Source organism: Condylura cristata, unplaced genomic scaffold (genome assembly GCF_000260355.1).
Source record: "Condylura cristata isolate star-nosed mole 26May11 unplaced genomic scaffold, ConCri1.0 scaffold00015, whole genome shotgun sequence".
Taxonomy (NCBI): Eukaryota; Metazoa; Chordata; class Mammalia; order Eulipotyphla; family Talpidae; genus Condylura; species Condylura cristata.
The window spans coordinates 5,967,504-5,992,057 of record NW_004567116.1 but is presented as its reverse complement, the minus strand read 5'-3'; the positions used below and the strand labels follow the sequence as shown (position 1 = coordinate 5,992,057).

Genomic DNA, 24,554 nt, shown 5'->3' with positions numbered 1-24,554 from the left:
ATCACACTCACCAGCAGAGGGTGCCAGCCAAGACAAGCAGCTACTGGCCCCGGGTGGAAGGTCCCTCATGGCACTGAGGACATTGACTGCCATCCTCAGTTCAGATGTTCTACTAGAGCCTGCCTACTCCTGCCTGGAAGCTGGCAACCAATCTGCCCTTCAGGCGGATCAGTCGTTAATGACTTCGAGCCAGGATAATTGAAATTCCACCCCTCAGGAAACAGAGTGACTTCAGACTTACAAAATTTCCAGGTTTTTTTTGCACTGAAACCTCCACCCGCACGGCACAGCTGGTGTTCCTTTCCTGGCATGCAGTTTGCTGTCAGGTGGCACTCGGGATCAGGATAATTCAGTCAAACTGTTAGGAAAGAAGCGAATGGAAAGGTAAATTAAGAAAGGGTGGGTTCACTTTGGATCTCAGCCAGGGGCGGGGGGTGGGGAAGGGGGTGGCAGCTGTTGCAAGGGCTCCAGCGAACCTAGGCCCTGAGGCAGGCTCCCAGCCCACTAGCCCCCCCATTTCACCCCCAGACCCCACCTGGAACAGCTCTGCAGAAGGAGTTGTTCCGGGGTCCTCTGCGCTCGGGTCCCCTGCCGTGCTTCTTCCAGGGTCGTCCTGCCTCCGGGGAGGTCTAGCAAAGCCGCACAGGTGGGTCCACGGCCTCAGGGGTCCTCCCCCAGCCCAGAAGCCAGGGAGGCGCAGTGATGGTGAAAGTCCGTCTTCAGGAAAGGCCTTGCAAAGCCCGGCGCCCGGAAGCTCAGCGCACCCGGCCCAACTCCTTTGAAGAGAGACTTCTCGCCGCGAAGGTTTCTGGGAATGGCGCGTGGGGAGTCAGAAGGCCCCAAGTCAGGGCTCCCGCTTACCGCGTCCTCAGGCCGCCCGGGCTTTGCAGTCACCCCCTGGGGTGCCCTCGGACAGCAGCGGGCCCAGCACACTCATGCACTGGGCAGCGGTGACAGCGAGGGCCTGACGCCACGCGGCCCGCGCCACACACCTCGCGCCAGCGTCACGAGCCACGACGTCCCGGCCCCGCCCCGCCCTCCGCGCCGGCTGCTTGAATACGTCATCCCCATTGGCCGGAGGCTCCCCGGACAGCCAATCAGAGGGGGGCGGTGCTTTGGCGGGAGGCTGAGTCACGAGGGCGTTGAGGGCAGCGGCTGGACGGTGTCAGGCCCAGGTAGGGAGCAGCCGGCGAGGCAGCGCCGGGGGGCGCACCTCGAGGAGAGGGCAGGACGTCCACCGGGTGGGGGCCTGGTAGAAGGACACTTCCGCCGTCCACCTGAAGAGGCTGCAAACGGCGGGGGCTCCCCGGAGACCTGCGGGGGTTTGGAGGAGCAAGACTCTGGTACCTGTATTGGCACCTTGGCCCTATCTCGGTCTAACTGCGGCCTCGCCAAAGGCCTGGGGTCCTCTGGAACGAGGTCATTGGCCTAGGTTTTGGATTCGGTTTTTCGATTCTACTCCAGCCTACATTCTTGGGGATTGGTGACCGCAGGGGTTGCTTGCAGGTGCTCTGTCTGGGGTGACCTCTACATCCCAGGCTGAGCGATGTAGAGCAGTTCCTGGCTGGAAACAGCTGGTTTCGAGAATGATATCAAAACATTAAGTGATCTCAAGATCAAACCCTCAGAGGGACGGCCAGCCCCGTTTTAAATCCGAACAGCACTTTCTGCTGTGCGCATTGGGACTCCCAGGATTCCGTGCTGCCTCTTGGGTGATGTCCCCAAAGTGACCAAGCCGAAGCCTTTGGTGTCAAATTGGTGAATTGAGACACCTCATCTCCCCTGTTGAGGCCAGGTGGAGGCAGACAAGGAAGATGCTAAGAAGGGGAGCCTGCAGAAAGACACAGGCAGAATCTCACAGAGGTGAGTTGTGTGATGTGTTCAGTTGTCTTCACGGATTCCCCACACCTTTTGAAAAAGGATTTAAGGTGGTTGGTTGGACTGTGGAGGCCAGCGGTACACATTTCCCAACCTTAATCTCCCTAGTTTGAGGCTTCTGGTAAGATGGAACAGGAACAGAAGACATTTTCTATTGCAGTTGTCTTATTTTGAAGAGGAAGCAATTCGTGATAGGACAGAAAACTTAGCAGAAGGAGGACAGATTTCAGATGTTGTCAGCAGTGCAGGCACATGGTCACAAGAACTCAAGGAGGCCTGGGGGGAAGAGACAAAAGACAGAACAATGCTTGTTTATGGCATCTGTTATTGGCAAACCCCAACTCTGCTGGGTGGGTGGAATACCAGGATAAATGATTCAGAGAAGTTGTAAGGAAATATAAACACTGTCTCTTCTCATGAGTATATTCTTATTAGGATTTGATGACTTTCCAGTAGTAATGAGGGTGTGCCTTGTTCTTTTTTATTTGTTTGCTGTTAACATTTTAAAAGGACAGGTTCACTAGGAAAAGGAGAAAGGAAGAGAGGCACCTGCATGGTCACAGGCTGGCAGAGACTTTTGTTTTATCCATATTTTCTTTTAATTTTTTTTTAGATTTATTTATTTATGTCTACAAGAATTGGGGTGTAGGCCCCAGTGGTGCTCTGGGGAGGGGGGGAGAGGATTCACCAGAGACGGGGGGAGCAGAGCAGGCAGATCTACTGAAATGCAATGCTGAGGGGAGCAGCGGGCGGGTCAGGAGAGGTGGTCTGCTGTGCCATGTGGGTCAGCTCCCTGGCCAGGGGCTGAACTCTCCCTGCAGTGGCTGGTGATAGCTTGATAGTGCTAAGACTTTAACCCCTGGGCCATCAGGGAGGCCCAAATCTAACAAAATTTTAGTTAAATCTTGGGTTAGTAGAATTTCTAAAAGCAATGATAAATGACCCTCTTGTCATGGTTTCAAAAATGACAAGCTTTGAATGGTCATGTGTAGCCACCAGAGGGTAGAAAGGAGTAAAAATAGTTTGTTTTCCTTTGTATGGGGGGGGGCAGTGCTTTTGGAGCTGAACTTTTTCATTTCTTCTCCTCGGTATTTATAGTGTTAGTCTATTTTAGAAGTAGTCAGCACAGCACTTTGCCCTATATAAAAATTTTAATATTTCTTTTTAAAGTAGTTTTATTTCCTAGCTCTTCCTTAATCTTTCACTATTTTATGATATCTTGTTTTTCTTTATAATGGTTGCAGTGGGGAAGTTTAACTTTGTAAAACCATCCATTGAGTGTAACATTCTATGCTGTCAAACCAAAACCAAAAAAAGGAGAAAAAATAAAAACCTGTCTCTCTAAACATATCTCCAGTCCTCCGACTTCTTTTTGTTTTTATTGGCACGATTGTGGTCAACTCATCGCTAAAACATGATCTTCAGACTAATCTTGCTTTCATTTTTGTTCCCTCTTTAATCCACAGGTCACTTAAGCAGTAGATCTTCCTGTGATGTGGATCCATTCAGCCTGCTGTTTAACCTTTGCTCTGCTCCCAGGCTCCCTCTATGAGAATTCTTTCTTCCACCTATAGGCTCTTCATTCTTCTGCCTATCATTTCCAGCTTGCCTTGCCAGATCTTGTAAGTTTCAGCCTTATACTGTAAGCCGTTGGTGTTAGTAGTTACTCTTATTCGTTTCTTCTGGTTAATATTATGGTCAGTTTTTACCACTTCAATTTAACATGTCACTTGAGAGTTTGACCTTGATATCCAGTATAGAATGAACCACTTGTCATTCTCATCCGTTTGTTTTATTATTTATTTGTGCACACAGAACTGGGCTAGAGGCCAGAGGTGCAGGGGTGGTGAGAGGACTCACCAGAGACAGTGTGGGAAGCAGAACAGGCAGATGGACGTGGTACACTGCTGAGGGGAGCAGTGGGTGGGTGAGGAGAGGTCTGCCACGCCTTGTGGGTCACCTCCCAGGTCAAAGATTGAACCAGCACTTGAAGCAGCAGACAGTGCAGTGCTTTAATCTCTTGGGCCACTAGGGAGGGCCCTCATCAGTCTGTTTTGAATCTCCTCTTGCCTCTGCATCATGCTCCATTTGACATTTGTGGATCTTCTCTTTTCTGCATGTTATGATTTAAACTTTGAAAGCCAGTAACTTCTCTATCTCAGTATCCTTAATATCTACAAGAGTACCTGTCTCACAGAACATGCTCGAAATAGCCTAAATAGGACTAGTCTTTTTGTTTTCTACTAACTGAATGTAGGCCATTTTCCCTCAGTGACATTTGTGATGCTCTCTTTGGAGATGCTTGTTTTTATTAAGGTAGCATAGGTTTACGGAGTTGTATGTTTCTAAGTACCCACTCTCATCTCTTCAAATGTCTGTTACCACACCATGCCCACCACCAAAGTGCCAATAACCCCCTCCACAGCCTTTGGAGCTCTTCTCCCCTTTGCCTCTCTCCTCCTTCTCCCCTACAACCACAGTTCTGCAGTCAGAATCCAAGAGTTTGTTTTGTTTTCGTTTGTTCCTTAACTTAGTTTATTAATATTCCACATGTGAGTGAAGTCATTGGCATTGTTTTTGTCTTTCTAACATTTTTGCTTAGTGTATGGTCCTTCGGTCTCACGGTGTCGTTGGAAATGAAGGTTTCAGCTGTAGCGCAGTGAGTAGTACTCCATTGTGGGGACAGAGGGCATCTTCTTCACCTGTTCATCTGCCAGGGGGTGCCAAGGTTCTTTCCATACCTTGACTCTTGTGAGTGATGCCGCATCGAACATACAAGGCCCATAGCTTTTCAGATTAGTGTTTTTACATTCAGAGAGATACCTGACTCTGACTTGCTGGATCGGATACTAGGCTTACTTGTAATTTCTGAGGATCCCCCAAACTTTTGTCCTTAAAGGCTGCGCCGGTGTACATCCCCACCAACCCTGTACGGGGGCTTTTTTTTTTGAGATACCTGTTTTATGTAAATTAAAATTTTAATAGCTTTTCACCACCTTTTTGCTTTGTATGTACTTTTGAATACTATCTACATTTTCACTAATACTAAGTGATTTCTTCAGGATTACATAACTGCTAAGCTAGCAGATTTTATTCACTTGTTCATTGGTTTCTAAAAGATGAGAGACATAAAAACATTAAAGAAAACAGAAAAGAAAAACAACAAAAAAAGCTAAAGGTGAGCGATAAAGCTGGCCACCATGACCTAGAAAAACACTATTCATCATGTCATGAGCTTTATTTTCTGGTGGTGGTGTCAGGAAAACACACAAACACAAATCTTGCAAGTTGTCATTGGTGATCTGCCTTTAGAGAATCATAGAATACTCTAGAATATGACTTATCTAGGAACCAGTGAGTCAACAAACATTTCTTGTGCTGTTTCCTTTGTCAATTAGCTTTGGCTTTTGAACTTGGCTATGGAGGACCAGGAATAGAAGGAAAGAAGATATGATAAGGTGTAATATAAGATTCTCAGATAATGAAAGTTAAAAGTTCATTTCTCTGTTGTAATCTTCATTTTTCCATTCTAGTTTGTTTGAAGCCTGTCATAGAAGTGCTGTAATGCTTGTGAGGTCTTTTAACACTCCAGAGAGTAGTTCTTGCTGCACTCTGAAGACCGAATATGGGGTCTATAGCTATGGACCAATATGAGAGGGAGAAAGGCTGGAGCAGTCTGTTAGAAGGGATCATTTATGCTGAGGGAGGGAGTGGAACTCCACTTGACAGATCAGGAAAGGTGTGATTATGGTTAATCAGTGTTACTTTAATGTATTGAATGGATAAATGTGGCACCTTGAAAGCAGATGAGGAACTTGGCTTTTATCTTGACCACAGTGTAAGGTGATGGAGGGAGCGTGGGTTTTGGAGTCAGATTGATGAGGGGTTCCCTTTTTAGTCAGATGAGCTCAGACAAGTTTCTTAACCTTGTTGAGCCTAGAGTTTCTCATCAGTAAAATGACAATACTACCTCTGTGCTGGAGTATTAGAAGTTAGGGTGCAAAGTGCCCTCAGCATTATAGATGCTCCATCATTAGGTGCTATTATTGCACCATGGTGAACCATGAAAAGGTTTGGGGGCAGGGAGACATTGGTAATAGTAATAACTCATCCTTAGTGAGTTTATGCTATATGTCATACATTGTTTTAAGAACTTTATATTTTCTAACAGCAGTCCTATGAGACAGTCTTATCTCCATTTTATAGGTAAGGAGAAGAGTCAGAGAGTTTATATAATTTGTCCAAAGTCATATAGAAGAAGCATGATCACTTGAATATGCGTCCTAGTAGAGGAGGACGGTTTGCAGCGGCTGTCCGACTGCAGCGTCTCTGTTTTAATCACTATCTTAGATTATTAAAACTTGATGAGGATTTATTTGGCAGCAGTCTACTGGATAGATTTTAGATTTTTCAGTAAGAACTTTTTCAATTCATCATTGTCATCTTTGTTTAATAATTACTAAATAGAGTGGCCATAAAATACTGATCTTTTTCAAGCATGTAAAAAAAAAAAGGATCTAATATCGATCTGCCCTTTGTGGTTTACCAGTGGAAGAACACATTCAGGATAATTGGAAACCCAGGCAAACAGAATACTTGTGTAATCCTTTATAAGTCAGATGTACAAACGAGAATGTGTAAGTGAAAGTTGGCAAAGAAATTTTTTTGATGTAAGACTTTTCCTCAGACACACTGTTCTTAAAAATGTATTGTTTTGTTTATTGGATTCCATTTTTCTTCCCCTCAAACACATACAATAGTATTTTCATATGGCTCAAATGGGAGGACCGTGGTTTTACTCAGTAGCCCAATGGATTCGACTTCTAGTTGAAAGTATAGACACTAAAAAAACTGTTAACAGGTCCAGGCATTTGTTTTTCCTAATTAACCCTAATGCAGTTCAATGAAAACAACGAAACTGCGAGTTCACCTCCGATATCCCCTGCCTTCTCCTCAGCACACAGTAGTCCGCTTCCTAGCATCTCTCTCCTTTCCTATCTCCCTTTGGCAAACGCTTTGAAGTGGAAAGCAGCAAGCCGAACAGCAGAAGGCAAATAAAGGCAGCGCTTTCTGTTGCTCCACCCAGAAAGGAAGGTAGAGGGAGCAAGCGCCCCGCCGAGGACGAGGCGGGGGCGGGGGCGGAGGCTGAGGCGTGCGCGTCTGAGAAGCCCTCCTCGGCCCTTCCTACCCCTGGCGCTCTGCAGCAACTCCTGAGCCCCTGTACAGTCTCCACTTTAAATATAAATATATATATAAAATTCCCCCGTCTCTTTCTCTCCTCCTCCTCTTCCTCCCCTCCTTTTTTTTTTTAATTTCCTATAATAAAGTTTCCTATTGGATAAAATCAGCTCCCTGATTTATGCCTGGCTCCTATTGGAAGTTCTCAGGGGCTGACATCACTTAGGAAAGCGAGGGGGGAGCCTGCCAGATCAGTTTGTCACCACCCAGGCTCCCTAGCCTTTGGCTGGGTGCAACTTCCATTTTAGGTGTTGGATCTGAGAGAAAAAAAAGAGGAGAGAGAAAGAAGATCGGGAAAGATCCCGAAAGGAGGAAGAGGTGGCGAAAAATCTACTACCTTGCTGGATTTGTCTTTCTCCGCGCATTTGACGAAGCCTTGGGTTTCTTTCTTAAGCGACTGGTTTTTAGAAGCCCACATTTGAGGTGTGTGCCTTTTTAAAAAATGTGTGTCCAGACGGGTTAAGGAGGATAAGCCGAATCGAATTTTTGTCTTACGGTAACCGGAGGGAATTTAAAAAAAAAAGCAAACAAACGAGAGAGAGGGTCTGCTCTGCGGACGGGTGACTTTTAAGGAATTACTAATTTCTTTCTACTTACTTTGGGGAATTTTGGTATTTTGTCATTACAAAAAGGTAAAATATCACAGATCCAGAAACAAACTTCTAGTTCTTTCTAGTAGAGGAAGACGATAGATTCAGGGGGCTGAGAGCAATTTTGTGAATTTACATTTTGGTGTATTCTTGGATTTTGTGTATTTTCCTGCTAAGCTAACAAATTTCTATTTTCAGAGCCCTAACTAAAAGTTGGGGGTTTTTCTTGGCATGTTGCGTGTGGGCTGGGAAAGGAATTTGTTCAGGTCGGAAGCTAGTTATACAGATGGTTGGTTCTTCATATGTTTGAAAACTTTTTTCTTTTTTCCACTTTTATCATTAGATTTGTGGAAGTGGAACCGTGCAGGAAGCTTTGCAGCTTCAATGGTGGTGGCTTTTCCTCCCAGAGTTTGAACTGCCCAGATCGGTTTCAGCCCTGCTGTTCTTGGGTGGATCCCTCTTACTTTTCCAGGTGCGGTGGGTGGGAGCTTCTGGTAGCCGCTGCCTCGCGGCTCTGCCTTCTAAAAGAAAGCGAAGGGATCCGTGTTAACCGAATGGCCATCCCCTTCCTCCTAAAACTGGCTCAGACGGCAGAGATTTGCGGAGTTCTGTGTTCAGGCGGCAAATACGATAAAATTTGGTTTAAGTGCTTACTGGGATAAGGAAATTCTAATCAGGCTCTTTAGTTCACCTGAGTAAAGTGGAAACACTAAAGTGGAAACACACCTGGAAGTGTTTTCAAGCTTTGTGTTCTCAGAAAGGGCCACGGGTAAGTGAGGTTAGGCTAACAGAACACTGATACAAACTCCAGTGTTTGAGATCGCATATTCGAAAGCAAAGGGGAATTTTTGCTTTTAAATCAACCCAAAAGTTGTTTTTTTGGAGTGAGCTTTTTGTTTAGTCAATTTGCCGTGAAATCAGAAATCTGTAGATGCCAGAGACCCATGGCTGTGCTTTCATATCATGTATTTAATCTTAAGATTTGTTTTATTTTTGTTTTTGCAAATACACATTGTTGCAGAAATACTGATTCTGGATAATTACATAGCCAACTCATCCATGAAAACTGGGTGTTCTCTTCCTTTTCCTTGTGAAAAAAACCGAATCAGTTTGAAATTTAGTGCTGGAAGAGATACTGCCCTAATTGCCACAAGATGGACCTCAATATGTGAGCTGCTCATCAACTTTAAACTGGTGTTATCTTAATAATCCTCTGATGTCCGTCTCCCCCCAGCCCTGCTCTCCATCCCCATTCTTTTCAGACCAGTGAACGCTTCCTTGAATTTTTGAGTGTGTTTCTTGAAAGGCGATTTCATCCTTGTAAGCTTGTGGCTTCAGAAGAAATAGAACTTTGGCCAGTCCTTTTAATGTGATCTGTGTGAGGACTACAGTACATTTTTAAATGTCTGGATCTCATAATTAGCACAAGCGCAGTTAAAAAGGAAGACAATGTGTACAGTTTGTTGGGCTGTAGTTTTTGCTTAATATTTTCCAAATTTTCGTTCAGATGTTCTCTGCCTTGACTCCAGCCTAGGGGAGGTTTCCCGGTGAATGTCTGGAGGGCTGGTCATGCTACTGCCAGAGTGTCTGTTTCCCACTCAACCTTTAGGGGGAGGGATGAGGGAATCTGAAGAAGCAGTACAAAGGCAGTTTGAATACAGGTTCTGGATGACTGAGTGGTGGTGTTTGTGTCCAGTGTTAAACGTGGGGCTTCGTGAAGCTGCAGCGAGCATCCCCCTGACGGCGTCCAGGACTGTTTCCACGAACTGAGGCATTGTTTGGACTGTGTGTATTATAGCGCCTTTTGGATAAAATGGAAGATTTGTCTTCTCCCTACCTCACCCCTGATAATTCTTTCAAGAGATATAACCAGGAGTGCGAATAAGTAATTTTTTATCTTTTGTTTCACCTCATTTCCGTATTGAAGTAGAAAAATGATAGCAAGTAAGTATGAGTTGAACAGATTATTCTCTTCTTGTTTGACTCCTACAGACTCTTGGTTTCTTTGTTATGTGACTAAGGTAGCTGTCTTGTGTTCAAGGTGGGGGATTTCCTTCCGTGGTTAGAGCTCTAGCACCTTTCCTGGGGGCCTGGTGATGGAGAGTCAGAGGGGCTAGAACATGTTCTCTTGGCTGGTGTGAAGACTGAGGCTGTTGGAAAGCTTAAAAACAAAAAATGCTCCGAGAAGAGAAATTGCTCAGCGTAGGTTTCTGAGGTGGCTGCTCTCTAGGGATGGGTGAGGTAGGGTGGTTGCAGATAAATTAAGCATAGGTCACCGATCAGTTGGAATAACAAAATGATTAGGTTTGTAATTTATTGCTCTCTATTTTGATACCTGATTGTCCCCTGTTACTGACTGCCAGCCCCTCCCTTTGTGTGTGTGTGTGTTTTGGCGTGTGCCAATCATTTTGCATACACTATTTACTTAATTTTCCACAGCAACTTTTTTTTTTTTTAAAGGAATTTGAGCCTCAGAGAAGCTGAGGTTTGCTAAAAATCTCACTGCCTGTAAGTGGCCAAGGCCAGTATTAAACCCTGGTCTGACTAACTACAAAGTCCATGGACTTAACCACTAATACACTGCCATTCTCCAGAGAGAACAGAAACAAGAGCCAGAACTACACCCAGCTCTTCCTAGAGCAGGATTGTTTCATCTTGTGGAGGGCTGCAGATTTACAGCGCTTCCTTGTTGGGATAATGTATGCAAAAGCCTATTTTCCATTAAGTCTTTGGGGAGCTGGATGTGCTATAATGGATTTTATCTCAGTCTTGAAAATGAAGATCTTTTCAAATGCACATCTTTGCCCTCCTGATTTCTTAAACTTGCCATCGGAAGGCCTTCAACTTCACTTGATTATTAGTGAAATTTCTTACAGAGAATTTTCAGATGTATGTTTGGAATGATATTGCCAACTTGCAGTGAGAGGCTTGTAGCGGATTTATCGAGATATGCCAGGAGAAGCAGCAGGCAAAACTGAGATCTGCCGCGCCAGTTCAAGTGTTTTATCGCTATTAAAATTGTCTATTTTTGATTTCCCCTCTAGACTGAACTGCTTGAGTGTAGGTGTTCTTATCTCTGTACCCTCTTAGAATCTGTCTTCGTGTCTGGTATACACTGAGATGCTCAGTAAGCCCTCGTTAAACAGGACACTTGATAGGAATCAGTGAAGGGCTATTGTGGGGAAAACTAAAGGAAGTTAAGATGGGAAGCAGTACATCATAGATAAATAAAGTTGCAAAGAAAATTTGAAACTTAACTAAAGCCTGTCGTTTCAACCTTTTATGCATCTCCTCCCACTTTTTAAAAGATTTATTTATTGGCCCTCCCTGGTTGCACAGCGGGTTAAAGCACAGCACTGAGAAGCTAAAGCCACTTCTGCATGAGTTCAATCCCTGCCTGCCGCGGAGGTGACCACATGGCGCGCAGACCTCTCCTGACCTCCCGCTGCTCCCCTCAGCAGTGTACTTCATCGATCTGCCTGTTCTGCTCCCCACTCTGTTCCTGGTGAGTCCTCTCACCCTCTGCATCTCTGGCCTGTACCCCAGTACTGTATAAATCTTTAAAAAAAAAGATTATTTATGCTTACAGAACTGGGGTACAGGCCAGAGATATGGGGGTGGGGGTGAGAGGATTCACCAGAGCCAGAGTAGGGAGCAGAACAGGCAGATCTACTGAAATATACTGCTGAGGGGAGCAGCGGGCTGGTCAGGAGAGGTCTATGGTGCTATGTGGGTCAGCTTCCTGGCCGGGTATTGAACTCTTGCTGCAGTGACTTCGGAGAGCTTCATAGTGCTGTACTTTTAACCTGTTGCGCCACCAGGGAGAGCCCCCTCCTTCCCATTCTTAAGTAAAGTTTCTGGAAATAATTTAAGATTTAAATTTTTCTTTCATCTGTTTCCTTTCTGGGCAAGCAGTTCAAAGAATAGGGTAAAAAAGTAAGGATCCCAGTCAGTTCATTTCATAATACAGACAGCTGATAACGTCAACTACTGAAATTTTGAATGTGGCCAGTCTAGAGAAAGGAACTAGTTACCTGCCTGCCCATACTGGGGGTAGCAGAGATAGACTGCTTTTAGCCATCTTGGAAGTCAGTGGTCTTCATACTGGTTAAATGATAATTTTCAAGTCGGTAGTTCAAAGAAAGTTATGTCTGGATATCATAGCTTCTCCATGAAACTTCAGATTTTGTTTGCAAAATATATTGGGAAGTTTATGAGTTTAGAAATCTAAATTGATTTTCATGAATAATAGCAACAAAAAGCTTGCCTACAGGAATGCACCGTATGTAATCAGTGTGTGAATAACGATACACATTCTTTTCATGTTCTCTTCCCTTGCAAATGGGTTAAAAACCATGAGAAGCTAAAGTAGGGATTGCTCTGCCTAAATAAAGGCTGCTGCCTCCAAGCTTCTGGTTGAATATTTGTGGGAACTAGCTGGGCAACTACTGGACAGATTATGATGCGGGAAGAGCTGGTTAGAACTGACAAAGGGAAATAACACAGATTGATTTGATTTGTGTGGTTGTATAGTATATTTTGGGAAGAAATTTCCCCCCTAATTCTACTTGAAATTACATGTCCTTGATGAATAGCAAACATTGTGAACGGGGCCCACATTGGCTATTTCGGTTTCAGGACAGTGTTCCCCACTTTTTTTTTTTAGATTTACTTATGCATACAGAACTGGGTCCAGAAGTGTGTGTAGGGAGGGAGAGGATTCATCGGAGACAAAATGGGGAGCAGAACAGGCAGATGGACTGAAATATACTACTGAGGGGAGCAGTGGGTGGGTCAGGAGAGGTCTATCGGGCCATGTGGGTCAGCTTCCTGGCAGGGGATTGAACTTGTGCTGTGGTAGCTTCATAGTGCTGTGCTTTAGCCTGTTGCACCACCAGGGAGGGCCCTGTTCCTCATTTTTATGTCACTTCTTCTATGAGTCCTTCAGTCTGAATGGAGAGGTGAAGTCAGTTTAGATCAGGCATAGAATGGGGGCATTATAAAGATCCAGAGTGTTATTTTTTTTTAAGATTTATTTATTTATGCATACAAGAGCTGGGGTGTAGGCCAGAGGTTGGGGGAGGGCGGGTGTAGCGGAGTCACCAGAGACAGGGAGCAGAATAGGCAGGTCTACTAAAATACACTGTTGATGGGGGGCAGTAGGAGAGGCTGGAGGGGGTCTGCTGTACCTTGGGGGGAGCTTCCTGGCCTGGGGATGGAACTTGTGCTGCAGAGACTGAGGACAGCTTCCTAGTGCCGAGATTTAACCCGTTGAGCCACCAGGGAGACCCTTCAGAGGGTTCTGAGAACATTTACTGGGGCAACAGGTAATCTGATTATCACTTTCATGAAACATGTCCCAGTATATGATAGTAGACGCAACTTTTAACTTTTTATTTTGAAAAAATTTCAAACTTGCTGGAAATTTGCAAGAATAGCACAGTAATTCTTGCATAATTTTCATTCAGTGATTTTTTAGTCAACATGCTCACCAAGTAGGAATTTCCAACCTGAAAGATCCACAGATACAGAGAGGCACAGCAGTGTGCGGGTGCTGGAGCCCCACAGTCTGGGGTCACATGTCCTCCCACTCCTTAGCTGGGTAATGTGAGGACAGTAATGTAAGCTATTGAACAGGCTTGCCGGTCGATTATACAAAATTCATGGTAACACTTTGTGTTTTCTGTTAGAATGAATGCTTTTAATGAATTCAAAACATGATTTGACTGTTGAACTAAATGCCTTAAAGGTTTCCTAAAGCCTGAGAGTTGTGGATGTAGATACTTCTATGACAGGATAAATGAGCTTTCTGGAATGGAAAACCAAAAAGTGCCTTTGGGGACTTTTTTTCCCACAGTTTGGGGAATTTTATGGGTGGGGTTGTCCAAAATAAGGGCGCTGTGGGAATGGGCGACTTTTATTATAGCAAACGGAGGTGGGTGGAGAAGAGAAACAGGTGGCAGAGGTGGACTGTCGTGCAGTTGTTTCTACAGACACTTGGGCACTTCAGGGTAAAAGTAGCAAAGCCAGTTTCTCTCGTCTTTAACGACTTTGGCATCCAGGCATAAACTTCATTTTTGGCAGAGACTGGATTAAAAAGGCTTTGTTTGGATTTTATTCCTGTCTTTGAACCAGGTTCTTCACCTGAAGTCTCACATGTCCACCCGGGATCTCGTAGGATGGTATTCAGTGTGTTAACTGTACAGGAAATCATTACGGAAAAATGAAGACAGGCTTTTATCCTCCCTTTTCATGAAGTAAACTTCCCTCTCTCCTGTTTTGGAAATGCCATTCTTTATTTTCAGCTCTCTTTTATGGACATTTGCAAAGCTGGGGCATGTAGAAAGTCTGAGTTGGTCAGCGCTTCCTGTGAGAAGTGTGCTTCTGAGAGGATGGCTCTTCTCAGAGGATGCAGTCATGCGGCGGCCTGTGGGGCCATATGTGTGCTAGAGCAGCTGTTTGCTGGACTCGTAGGCTTCTTCCAACTTACAGCTTTACTTGGTTTTTCCTCTCTTTATACTAACTAGCCATGAAACTAGTGTTCTGAACAGCATTTAAACCAAGTCTACTGGCTGCCATAGGTTCCTGTCATTAAGTCCCCACCCTGTCCCCCACAGTGTAACCTACATACATTGTCTCTTTTTCTTCTGTTTACTTCAGTTAGATCTGCATTACTATTAATGGTTGTGATCAGAGAAATTGATCTCTTCCTAGTAATTTGCATCTTGTTTCTGTCTTTCTGATTTTTAGACTTCACCCACAGTTACTAAGGAGTTACCTGTTTTGTTACAGTTGACAGTAGGACAAAATAAACGCACTTTTCCCAGAGCCAGTGATCAGTTCTGTGTGTGCTTCCCATGCTGCTCTGTGTTGGCATGCGGTAACACATGGAGAGGTCTCTGTGGAGTGAAAAGACTTTTGTTTCAGAAAGCTTGTATTTTGTGAAACCAAAACACATTCTGATGATTGAGGATGATGTAAGACATTGTTAAGGAAACTAGGTCAACTTTTCAATACCTTTATCAAAGCTCCTACAGTTCCCATTTCATTGCAGGTGAAGTAAATCTCATTGAAAGAAAGTAGCTGGTGTATATTCAGCACAGTTTTAAAACAGGGTAGTGTATTTTAGAGGAGACACTGGTGCCAATCTGATTTCTTTTCACTGTCTCTTTGTTGGGGTGGGGGTGGGGGTGGGTTCTGTAACCTCTCTGCGCTGCTCTCCATTGACTGCTTTGCACAGCAGGGCAGAGTTGGCCATTTGAATGTCCACCCTGGCGAAGGCTAGCCCCGTCTGCAGTGAAGGCTGCGAGAGATGCTCAGTGAGTGATGGGCCTGACATCATAATTAGGAATGAAGTGCAGAAAGAAAAAACCAAGAAAACATTGCTTTATTTTGTATTTTAATTTTCATTTTTATTGAAAAGGTAAAACATCATCATTGTTGAGCCTGCTGTATATGCCATCACTGGAAGACAGCAGTACAGAGGTGTCACAGAATAAATTTATTCTAAATTGGATAAATAATCAAGTAAATGTATAGTTTGTTAGTGTGTAAGAATAATACCATTGAGTATTATTGTGTAGGATGCTGAACAAGAAGTGCCAGCGTAGGGATGCTGTATAGGTTTGGTTTTACAGACCTGGTCATGGGCTGTACAGTATGAAAACAAGCTTGCATGTATTTGGGAGGTGAGATTAAAATTTGCTTCCCCTAGAGAAGTATGTTTCTCCATTGTCTTTATCCGCTTAGTCTGTTAGTCTGTTTTCTAGGCAGTGACAGCCTAGATTTAGAGTTTCCTTTTGAGGACATTTGTTGGTTTGGTTTATGAGCTTTGAATTAAATGTTACAACTGCTTCGCTTATCTGCTGCTTTTCCTTTTGCTCATTTGGCCAGAAAACTGTTTCCTTAGTGTCCTAATCATTGGGCTTTAATGGCTTCAAGGACTACTTTATCAGTCACCGTATCTACATTTTTGTCTTCCATGTCAGGGAATGTGATCATCCCGATATAACTACTTGTATCTCTGTTGTCCCTTTTCACGTGTAGTTTTAGCCTTAGGGGCCATTAAAGCATCTACCTGGCTGCTAGACTTTGGTGGATGAGGAAGAGGTACCAACTCCTTTGTGAATGGCGTTCTGTGGCAACCCACGTGGGAAAGTGAAAGGCTATTTTGATTATCAGAGTACTGTGTCTTGAATCACTCATTCTAACTTTCCCTCCCTTCTGGTTTAACTAGTCTGTTCCTCAGTGAAAGTCTCGTCTGTCTAAGTTTGGAGGTTAGCCTTGGAACTTGACCTGGTTACCTGCAGTTCTTCCCTTTAATTATATACCTGTCTGCTTGTCAGCCTGTTACTTAATATTATCCTTAGGAGGTGACCTCAATCAGGAAACATTTTTTCCCTTCCATCCCCTCTGTTCATTGTGGGTAAGACGTATTCTAGGCAAAAATTCTCTCAAAATTTGAAGTTGCTGTATAGACCTGTTTGCATGTTTTGCTTCAGCATTTATAAGTGTTGGTAGTTGTCTGGAAAGTGTGGATTTCAATGCCATTCTTCTTTTCCTAGAGCTTCAGGGACGTGTTTCCTTGTGGAAGTATTTCCCTTTATGGTTCTTCTCAAAACTTTTTGTCACTCACTTTTACCAGTGGCAGAAATTAAAGTGACTTTTTTGTATAGGTGTCAGAGGGAACACTTGAGTCTAGAGTTCCTGGTTGTTTCTGTTGTCTACTGGGAATGATTGCTTTGGATCTTGAGTGGGAGATTTAGGACTGTGATTTCTTTTGGGGATGGAACATGGAACCATTCTTTGAAAATATGACCCAGCCCTTTGATCCTTGGAGGAATATTAAGGTAAGTTGTCTTAAAAATAATCAGGCTGCCAGTGAGCAGTGTAAATAGGGATCGATCCCAGAGAAGTGAGATAGTTCTTCCTGCTAGGTTCTGCGTCTGGGATTTAGGCAGTGGCATTCTGGCCATACTGATTACATTTATGCTTCCAGATAGCCTCATCCCGACTGAATACTGGCCTAAGCTCCATCCAGTGACTGGTAAAGGAGGCCTAGTAAGGTGCTTAGAACCAGCCCCTCTGCGATGTGGCGCCTGGGGTCGTCCGCATACCATGCTCCCTACCAGATCACTCTGAGGGAATTTAGGGACTTGCTCTCCTAGACATTCCCATTACAAGTTGAGGTGTGGAGGATGGGAAAATAGTATTTTGGGGAAGGCTTCCCAGGTGATTCTCACTACTCGGGTGTGAGGACCACGAAGCCTTAATATCTGAGTTAAGCTACGTAACTATGTGATTGCTCAGGCGGTGGTTATGTAATTAGTAGTGGAGACTACTTTATGGCAGTAGACGTGGTGAGAAGGTGGCTAATTTGAAATTTTTCTCTGTATCCTTACTGTTTTGAAATGACGATGTCACCGCTTGCTTTAGGGGCTATGCTAGCATTTAGTGTGGTGTGGAGTACTTGCCTGTTGGAGGAAGAAAAACCTTTAGACCAAGTCTGCATTTCTTTTCTCCATTTTGAAATTGTGGAACAAATTCGGTAGAGGATGTTAGTATTGAAACTCAGCTGGACAATTTGTTTAAAACTCGACAGGAAGGGCCAATGTTACTTCCTGTCTGAAAAGGAAGTGCTGGCTTCCTTCCCTTCCTCCTTGGCTCACTCTAGTCAACTCAGAATATGAGTGGGGGAGGGCTGCCCGGCTAGTGCTCTCAGTTGGCTCTCCCTGCCTTGGACCTGTCCTCTCCCAGTGTGGAAGCTCACGCCCTTCTTTCCATACTTGCGCCCAGGAAGGGTGCTCTGTGGGGTCCCGTCTCCGTCCTCGTGTGGGAACCCTGTGCTGGGTTCTGCTGTTACATGCCTTATGACCTCTCAGCCATTATTTTACACTTAACCTTATACCTCCTGTTTCCCTGACAGCTGACAGTAGATCAAGGAACGGAGGGAAGAAACTGAAACCCATTTGATGCTAGGGGTACGTTGTGGAACGAAGAACATAATTGGGTTGAGGGGAGGGGATGACAAAGGTTTCTTATTTTTAAACAGAGCCAAGAAAGCATTCCTTCTAAGTGGGGCCAGTTGGCCCTCTTCCTGCTATTTTAGTCCAGGCTTCTCTTTCCTACTGGCCAGTCAATTGTATTAAGTGTTTGATGTAAGTTTGAACTGTGGTCTCTGGGGGTGTGGGGAGGGAGAGTGGTGGAAACAGCTGGTGCCTTCATCAAGCTATCTCAATTATGTCTTTTCAGAGTGTTTGCGAGTGGGGGGTGGCAAAAGAATTAGATGTGTGAGCAGAGTCCCAGTAACTCAATGCAGTAGGATTGGATTCCTAGGCACTCTTAGTGCTCTGTGGGATGTTGCTGGGTGGAATGTGATTTCCCAATCACATGCTTTTCTCTACCTCCCCTTCCTCCAATTCTTTCAAATGATGCAGAGAGAAAAGGGGTTATGTGGCAAGTTAAATAGTGAAACAGATTCATGCTTTTCCAACCATTGAGCATTCAGCTAAGACTTGGGCCCCTTCATTGACTTGCTTCTCATCCATTCAGTATTCCTTGGTTGGGTTTCTAAATTCCTAAGTATGTCTGCAAACAGCCAGAGGTTCAGTTAGAGCCAGGACTTACCTGAAGTCATGCTGAATTGTCACTGGTTGACTCCTTCTCCTTCCTTCCCACACACCCCGGCTGACTCTATGTCTGAGTCAGCACTGCCGTCAGTCTCACCTGCGCCATTCCTGGCCCAGAAGCTGCCAGGCATCCTTTTGGGGCAGCAGAATATGGGTGTGGCCAGATCTCTCTGGAAGTGTGGCTTGGAACCCTTTGTTTTTTCGAAATACTTTCAGAAAAGCTCTCCTAATAAGCTCTTACTCGCTTTTGTATATCCGTCTCACACTGCAGTACTTAGTTGACTAATCTGCTGGGTCTGGCTGTGAATGAAAGGCAATTGGGTGAGAATACTAACAGTTGTAACTAGTTTTTCAGTTATTCTTGAGAGACAGGAAGACTGAGCTTGATTCAGTGCTAGGTAAGGGATCTTAAACGTCAGTTCTGGGTGCTTCAGTGAGTGAGTTTGTAGTGGCTCAGCCCTGCTGTTGATGTTCTGTTTTAAAACATAATGTTGCTAAAAGTTCTCTTTTCTAGACAGTTCTGGCATGACTGACTATTGTGTATAATTCTGTCTCACTTCCACCTGTTTCTGTTACCCAAATGTCGGCCAATTCCTTCTAGATTTTGCTGTTTTAGACTTAGCTCCTTTGGTGTCACGCACTGTCTAAATCAGGGTCCAGCCTAGGGTACTTCTAGCAGATTCAAGCAGAAGGAGGGATCTGCGAGGAAGAAAGAGAGGAGAACATGAGAGCATACTGCAGTTAGTTCCTGGAATGTCTTCTGACTGGAGAGCTCTGTGCTGAGCCTGTGCTGTGCTGATGTGCAGGGAATTGAACCCTTTGGGCAGTGGGTTTTACTTTGGGTTTCAGGAATCTAGTTAATAGAGCTTGACTTCTCTCTGCATCTTTGCTTCTGGGGCTTAGGGCTAACTTCCAGTGGATCTGCACTAGATAATAGAAAAATGTATCATTTGTTCCCTTCTTGGAATCTGCTGACGACCGTTATTAGGAAGGAAGGCTTTCTTTCGGAGAAGGTTCCGAATTGACAGTCCCTGATCCACTCCAGGGGGAGCAGTGAGCAGGAAAAGCTGTGCTTGCCGGCGGGATCTCTCTGCTGCCTAGCCGACTGTGCAGTTCCCAGTGGTGCTCCTTTCATTCGCTGGGCCAGCAGGGATCTTGGCACCCAGGACCTGCCGGTGCCCTTCCTGCCTCTCACAGGGTGGTGTCGCTGCCTTTGACTGTTGTGGCCCCAGTGCCTCTGAGGAAGAAAGGGAGGGACTTGTGGGGAACGGAGTTTGAAAGACTTTGAAAACTGGAAGTGAGTGAGAGAGAGGGTGATGGAGGAGGACGCGGCTGTGGCCTCAGGTAGTCCCCCGGGTGGGAATCTTCTGTGGGTTGAGTCCAGGCTGGCTACCAGCTTGCCACGATGCTTTCTTCGTGGTGTCTCACATGTAGCTGAGCCGAGTAGCATAGCAGCAGGAGCTTTAGCAGGCCCCAGGGCAGCAGCGCCCCCAGAATGGAGAAACTTAGTGTAGGAATCTTAAAAATCCCCTCACTCCCTCAAAACCTGTAGGTCCACACACAATGTCTTCTGCTGATTCTTGAAGGCCTGAGCTTTGTCCTGGGGAGCCTTGGCTTGGGCAGGGAGGAGGGTTGTTTTCCCGAACATGATAAGGAACTGAGCGGGGCAAAGTGGGAGCTCTGGCTGGTGATTGGTAGACAGGATGCCCTGGAATGCGGCTGGCCCACAGCCCAGAATCCAGCACTTTGTATTTGTTTGTTTCTGGGAGACTGTGGTCTGGTGCTACTGTGACAGGAAGTGAGAAAGCTGGGAGTGGGGGGACTGAGAGGGGCGATGTCTTTGTGGTTCTCCTGTGAAATCTCTTTGTCCCTGGAGAGCGGCTCTGCCCCAGGGCTCTGCTGAGAAGAGAGCTGCCTTTGTTTGTCTAGTGGGGCTCGGGGCTCTCCTACTCGCGGGATTGGGGAGCGTGAATTCTGACTGTGGCCCTCTGCATCTTAGCACTTGAGTTATATAAATGGGCTCAATCTCCTAACAGTGGGGATCTCACTGGGTTTTGTGGGTGCTACTATTATTTATAGATTTAGGATTTAATTAGAGGAGTTCTGGGAGATCAACGCGTGTATAGCTAAATCCGTGGATGGTAGATGTTCATTTCTGTGCATGTTGTTGATGCCTTGCCGGGTCTGAAAGGGCAGAGAGGAGCCAGCAGTGCTGGTGCCTGCAGTCTGGGGCTCATCCTTCCAGGTAGCGCCCCGCCCATTGCATACAGAGCTGCAGAGAGCTGCCCACTCTGAGGTCACTGTGGGGAGACATGGCGGGTGCTGCGCTCAGCTGGGGAGTGACTGGTGGTCCTGGGATTTCCTCCCGTGGAGACTGAAGTAGCACCTGCAGGCTCTTTGCTCCCGCCCTCTTCTTTGCTTCCCCTTGCTGTGCGTTTTCCCTGCCCTCCATTCCAGCTGTGGAACAGGCATCTCTTCTCGCTTTGTGGATTGGGTGCCTGAGCCCTCAGCTCTCGCCAAGCTGGCTAGTTCCTGAGCACACACACAAACCGGTCTTTGATTGCCCAGGAGGACAGCTGCCCTAGAGGCAGATTGCTGACATACCGCTAGAACAATCCCGCCCCTCTGTTCCTGTGCTGGCTGGCTCAGCCGGCCCTGCCTCTGGTTCCTTCTGTTTCCCACCCCAGCTCTGCTCTCTGCTTTGAGTTCAGTGAGCTGTCACATTCAAAACAAGATTCTTTTAGGGACTTTTGTGCCTAGATTTTCTCTCTCGAGGTGCATGTGGCCAGATTTCTAGAATAGATTTTCCACTGGAAAGGTAGGTGATTTTGTGCAGAGTAGTACTACTTCTGACCCTGCCACCTTCTCTCCTGAATTCTTACTCCTTATAGAGTCTAAAATCTGGTCCTTAGAAGATTGCAAGCAGTTTTCCCCCAGGACTGAGTAAGGAGTAAGGTCCTGCTCTTCAGGGCGAAAGTAAGATCCGAAGCTAGGGCCGTGCATCCCCTGCTCTCACCACCTCGTCTCTCCCCAGAAGGTTCTTTTCGGGCAACTGCTCTATTGGAGGTAGACTTTTAGCCACCCGGCACGGAGAGCATTAATATTCTTTTCCTTTCAAGAAGAAGCTGGGGCTTGGAGCAGAGCAGATGGGTCCCACCACGGAGAGGGAGAGCCTGCGACCTTGGGCAGGATGCCAGCATAGTTAACCCATCATGAGGGGGCAGCCTGGCCTCCGGCTTGGGAAGTGTTGTGTGGGTATACGTGTTGATATGTTGTGTTTGTGTGCTGGCTTGTAGGGGAGGAGCAGTAGTTAACCCGGGGCTTTTCTCCCCCTTGTAATATCAGCTTTTCTCCAGGCAGGGAGAGTATTTCCTATAGTTGATGATAGAACCTGAAGAGATTTCCGCACACTTTCAAACCCCTCCCCGCCCCTCCAAGGGAGGGGTCCTAAAGCAGCTGGAGGAGTATCTTGTTGCTGTTTATAGGGGCTCTGGGCTATTGGCTCTGGGTGACTGTGACTCAGTTACAGGCGTTCAGTAAGGAGACGGAGGGGATGCCATAGAAAGTTGGGGGGAGGACGTTGCCTCTAAAAAAGGGAATGTGAGCTCCAGCTGTTGGGCAGCCTCCAGTAAATCTAAAGTTGAGCTTTTCCTCGTGACTTTTCCCTTTCCTAGCCTAGGGCTGGGAAGGGGCCGTAGCCCAGCCCCCAGCCCCGGTAGGAGGGATCTTGAGGCTGGGCATGTTCTGGGGTGGCGTTAACTCTGGGACTTCTTCCTTTATGGCACAGAGTTCAAACAGTGCTTTGGCCTTCCATTTAAGCTTCCCCTTTCCCATGCTCTACCTGACCGTCTCATCTTCTCCCTCCTTTTGGTAGAAAGAAGAAAGGCATCTGGCCTCTCCCCTTCCTCCAGTCTAACACCTCCCTGGCTTTGCCCCTCCCTCTTATCTTTGTTTCCTTATCAGCCTCTCCCTCAAGCTCTGCCTTCTCCTTATAAGGCTAGGCAGGCCGGCTTGGGCGGGTTGCGTCGGAGATCCAGGTACGTTTCTCCCTGTGGCTCAGACTCCCCCTGGATTAGGAGGAAATGCTGTGTTATCTGTCCTAATGGAGGGCCTTGGGGAGGCACGTGGTTAGTGGGGGAGGAGAAGGAGGCCCTGGCCTGAGAGATCAGAAGGACTCGTTAGACCAGTCCTGTGTGTGTGTCATGCCTGCTCCAGAGAGAAGCAGGTTTTGTTTCTTTTCCAGACCCGCTCGCTCGGTCCTGGGCCCCTCACTAGCTGAGAGCCACGCCCTTCCTTTGCTTCAAAGCCAGCCAGCATTTAGTCATTTCAGTAAGTTATGGTTTGGGGGTTCCCAGAATACTTGGGAGAGACAAGGAGAGCAAAAAGAATGTTCCATCTGGTTTCTGAATTTAGGGTCATGATGGCAGAGGTGATTTTGTGTCCGTGTATATGTGTTTTAAAGTCATTGTAAAAAACTCAAAATCCTGATAGGTAACTTTGGGCTGGAAGCATAAAATTGAAGTAAGTTGGGATGTCCTGTTGCGCTAATGAGAGCGCCAGCTCAGCCTCCTTTCAGCAGACAAGAAAACGAAAAACCATTTACACATTTATTTTAAAAATTCGTCTTTTCTCTGAAGCTCTGTAATCAAATAAAATGTCACCCTTGCCAGAGACCCCCTTAATTCATCAGATTTCGTGGCGGACATAGTGAGACCCAGTCTTACTGTGAACGTGAGACTTCGCCAGTCAGCCTTCTGGGTGTGCTGAGGGGAGAAGTGGGCCAGCACCGAGCGGCCCAGGGGAGGTACGACACCAGCCCAGGACCAGCCGTTTTCAGAATGTCAGTCTTGTAACTCTGGGAGGCTCCCTGGAGGTGAGCTGGCTAGGCGAGCAGGGGACTCAGGTCTAGATGCCAGTTGCCTCTGGGACTTGGGACCAGCTGGGAGTCAGTCTTAGCCTGGAGGGAGGAAGCTGAGTGGGTGGCACAGCGGGGGTGGGGTGGGTAGACTTTGCACTCTGGTCCAAGCGCTCTTTGTGATAAAAAAAGCCACAGAGAAACTGTGGACGATTTAAAAATAAAATTGCAGTTTTCTCCATGTGTGTGAGTGTGCGTGGATGAACTGGAATAAGCTTTTTGAATTTTGCGGTAAATGCCAACAAAGGGAAACATCTTTTAGGTGTATGGGAGGCTGGAATGCGGTGTAATAAAGTTCTGGGAGATATTCTTCAGTAGGAGGTGCAATGTGCTTTTTAAAAAAGCCATTTGAAATCTCTTGGATGACATGGAAGAAGAATTTTTCTTATCATTACTTTCAGAGGGTGAGCATATATTCGTGAGTTGGTTTTGATTTCATAATGAGTAGATGGAAGACTGCAGGAGAGAACATTTCTTCCCCAAGAACACAAAGATGATTTCGTGGATTTAGTGTTTAGAGTTCTCTGTTTTGGGGCGCACAATTTTTCTTTTTCTGCAGAACTTGCTTGCCTAATTTTGTTCATGTCCTTGGAGATACTTAATTTGAGCTTCATGCAGGTAATCGACAGGTTCACAATAAAGGTGCACTCTGAAAAGCAACAAAACTTGAAGCTTATGGTTACAGCCTCTCCCGTTTGGCAGAGCCAACACTTGAACCCCGAGGTCTTTTGATCCCCTAATTTAGAGTTTGTTTTCCCTTTAAGAGTATGAAGAATTCTGTAATTTATAGGACTCCTTGAATGAGAGGGAGCATGTGGAGCGATTCAGAAGTCCTGCCAACACCTAACTCCAGTGTCCCAGAGGCGTTCGCCATTTGTCGCAGTGCTTCTGACAGCATTGCTCGCTTTCTGTGTCAGGACATTTTTGTAAGCATTAATGTGGATCATCTCATTTACTCTCCCCTACCTTTTGTATTTTATTTCTCCCATTTTACAGAAAAGGGACCTGAGGTTTAGAGGTTAGCTGGCACTTTGCCTACAGTGATAGCCAAGAAGCGGTGGACTGGAATTGGAGCTCAAGTCGGTCTGATCCCAAGCCTGTCCTTAACCTCCAGGAACTGGGCTTCCAGATGAACTCTCAGCCAGTTTACAGTAAAGTAAGCAGGTCATGCCAGGGCTTTTGTTTTTTTCAGTTGTTTTTTTCCCCCCTCCTCGATGACCTAGTTCACTATGCCCAACTATTTGATCTTCCTGGGTATTGGTGTCCATTTAATGTCTTTTAGTTTGAATTTTTTTTTTAAAGATT

The 24,554-nt window shown here is 45.8% G+C and overlaps 1 protein-coding gene across 4 annotated transcripts in view; it reads left to right on the top strand.

The window, feature by feature from the left end:
• The first annotated feature begins 7,266 nt into the window (after positions 1 to 7,266).
• CTNND1 (catenin (cadherin-associated protein), delta 1) overlaps positions 7,267 to 24,554 on the top strand; it is a 44,187-nt gene continuing 26,899 nt past the window's right edge. For 2 of the 4 annotated variants that reach the window (XM_012725365.1, XM_012725361.1), the window contains exon 1: positions 7,323 to 7,539. The gene's annotated coding sequence lies outside the window, so the exon portion shown is untranslated. Of the gene's footprint in view, positions 7,540 to 8,049; positions 8,179 to 24,554 lie in introns of all 4 variants that reach the window. The other 2 variants (XM_012725362.1, XM_012725364.1) reach the window with 2 other exon arrangements.